Source organism: Egretta garzetta, unplaced genomic scaffold (genome assembly GCF_000687185.1).
Source record: "Egretta garzetta isolate BGI_Z169 unplaced genomic scaffold, ASM68718v1 scaffold533, whole genome shotgun sequence".
NCBI classification, from domain to species: Eukaryota; Metazoa; Chordata; class Aves; order Pelecaniformes; family Ardeidae; genus Egretta; species Egretta garzetta.
Genome location: NW_009259191.1, coordinates 1820614 through 1823773, shown reverse-complemented (window position 1 = coordinate 1823773; position 3160 = coordinate 1820614). Strand labels below are relative to the sequence as shown.

General features: G+C 45.2%; 1 protein-coding gene across 1 annotated transcript in view; it reads right to left on the bottom strand.

Annotated features, from left to right (window-relative positions):
* Positions 1 to 3160, bottom strand: part of TRABD2B (TraB domain containing 2B) — a 294690-nt gene that overhangs the window by 116445 nt on the left and 175085 nt on the right. The gene's annotated exons all lie outside the window — the stretch shown is intronic.

Here is a 3160-nt window from a genome sequence, read left to right as displayed (position 1 = left end):
TCTCATTCCCATCTCCCCAGTGGCTTTCCTTAAAGTGTTTTCATTGCAGCCTCATCTACAGCTCTCCTAACGTGCAGGGGACCAAGCAGGAGAGATTTCTCACTGTGCATTATGCAGAAGGACAAGCCTTGCTCTGGATTCCCACTAAAGGCTGTACCCAGCTGGGTGAGACAGAAATGGGCACCACATCTGAGCTGGGGAATCCCATGTGGCTGGAGTTCATACTGCTGCTGTCAGGGACTTGCCCCAGCCTCTTGGGCCACGTGGACCAGCTGGACCTTTGATTTTCAAAACGACTTCTCAACCTGCTTTGCCAAATCACCGTACTTCTCACAGCACGTCCCTCCTTAAGGGTTCAGTTGCGTTACCCTGAGTCATTCCTTCCTCCAGGCTTTCCAGCATGGCTTGGCTTTGCCAGCGTGCCTTGCGAACTCCTCAGAGCATGCAAGCACTTTGCACCTTGTTCTCAGTTTAGCCCTTTGCCAGCACTCAACAAATAATAACTGCCGTTAAGCCAGACCTATTGGAGACACCAGTTTCCTGTTAATGCACAAGGGAGCTGCCTCCATGTCTGGCAAGAACGTGTGTTTGTCTCAAAGGGACGCAGAAGCAGCCTGCCAGCATCAGAGGGGTAAAACGCTGCTGGCTACGGCAGCAAAGGATGTAGTGGCTTTGATTCCTGGTGAAAGGCAGGGAGAGATTTTTAGTGTAGGAATACAGTCTGAGGAATGAGTAGCCATTTTACACTTGCCATAACCTCTTCAACACAAAGCTGTTTATCAGTTGGTCCATGCAGGTTACCACAAGCCTTTGTATCTCCTCTGTACTGAGGCTCTGTGTTTAATGGGTTGATGTAGCTGAGCCAGGAGTCAGGGGAGCCTTCAGAGACTGAAATGGAAGGTGAAATTTTTGGGGAACATCTGAAGGATCAACACCCACATAAGAGAAGTCTCTTTTTCCCTGCTTTTGGCTGAAGGGAAGTGAAGGCGGGAACTGATGGGACCTGGTCTCCAATCACCTGAGATGCTTTGGGGAAAGCACATTGCCTGTGAGCACAACCTGCTCTTACACAAAGCAGGAGCAGCAATGCTAGGGGACCAAATGGCTTTGTGCATCCCACTCCAAACAGGGGAAAGCTTTGACATTGGAGGTCTAGATAGCCCAAGGACAGAAGTTGTGTTCAGACCTCGACCAAGAGGGCCTTTGCCAAGAAGGAAAGCACCTTCCTTCAGCTTGTGCAACTCCATCATTTGCAATCCTACGTCCACATTCAACCAACAGTTTGCTCCTCCTCTTTATCTGCAGAGAAATAAATGTAAAACCAAGGACTTGGTTTTGTCAACATCTCTCATACTTCTCCAAGGAACAAGTCAAAGAAAGGCATCACCTCTAGAAGCACATCATCAGCTGCAAGTCCTGTTGCACCTTGTGCATTCCTGTATTTCTAATGACTGCTCCATCACTGGCAAAAATAAAACATGCACGTATGTTTCTGCGTGTGCATGGCAGAAGGAGGAAGATAAATGATTGAAGTAACTATGCCCATACACAGTAGTGCAACCACACTCTGAGCTATGACACTGGCCCCATTAATCACCTCTGCTCCTCCCTGTATCGCAGTTCCTTTCCACAGTCAGTGACATACACCATGCCTGGCTTCAAGGAGGCAGCTGCTCCTGCTGATTTAAGAAACCCTTTGGCATCCTAACCACCAGACAGGGATCCGGAAGTCAAGAAACAGTCACATGCAATTAGGAAGCTCTTAACTGCAGCCAGAATTTAAGTTTGGTTTTTTTTTAAAGGAAAATCTGTTGGTTTAAAAGGATGATCTAAAGAATGCACCAGAGGGATGCACCTTCCCTCTTCCACTTTATCAAATACTTTTGATTCCATTCAGTGTAAAAATAAATTTAACATTTTAACGATAGGTATTTGTGGTTTTGAACTGAGCGTGAGTGGATGAGACATTTGCTGTGCCAATGGGTGAGGGAGAGACGTCCTGATAATAGCTGAACACTGCTACTACATTTAAATAACGTATAGTGAGGTGGATGATGTGACTGTTGAAAAATTCAAACTCTTAATTTTGCTGTTGATCTAGGAGAGTAGCAGTTGGATCAGCAGAAAACCGCAGTGTTACCCATCACCTGGGGTGTGCTCACTTTGTAGTGGATACACATGCCAAGGGATAAATAGATTCTGTCCAGGCTCTGTAAGCCATGCAGTTTTCTGAGAATCTAACCAAGTCATATATATATACACACACATACACATGCTACATATTTCCCATGGAAACTCAATAATATATTTCATTCATTCAGAGGTGTTCAAAAGAAAGAATCAGCTGAATCAGCTGGACTGAATCAGCTAGAACTCCTCCTTTTTTCTATTCCTATTTATTTTGGGTTATGGTTCTCCTATGGACAGTATAGATGGACCCCAAACTCACTCTGCATTTCTTAGTTAAGCTTTTGAGGTTAAAGGAAGAGAATATGAGAACAACAAAGAAGTTAAGTCCCAGCCTTGCAGAAGTTTCTTCCCCTCCACACTGCTTGTGTAATTTTACTTGAGTCAGTATCCCTGATGGAACATATGTGTGGGTAAAGCTCTGCACACACGTCCAAGCTCACAGTGCTGTGGGATACGGGCCATAATTCTTCACCTTTGAAGTCAGTGGGAGCTTTAGGAAGAAGAAAGAGGAAGGATTGTGGAGTGGTTATGACACTACCCTGAAAAAACGGTTCCGTTCCCATGGGTGATACAAATCTGTTGCATGATCACAAGCATGTCATTTGGGTTTAGACCTTCAAAGGAAACTCAGCACTTAACCTCCACTAAGTATCTTTGAAGCATTTGGCTTTATTCCTCCTGTCTCTCAAAAGTCCATCTGTAAAATGGGGACAGCAAGACTTTCCAACTTGATGTTACATACAAGGCACTGGCTGAATCTAGCTGTTGAAGGACTCAAAGGAGGATCCAAAGTCCAAGACGATGCTCAGCAGTAACCTCTCCTCCCACAAACAGTTTGTGGAAGGAGGTTGGGATTCTGCTGCAATCATTAGCGTAAGAGCTAGCAACACACTCTAGCTTAGAAAAATGCATCAGCTGTATCTCAAGATCTATGCTATGCTGTCAGCTTTGTCTATAGTGACAGAGAGAA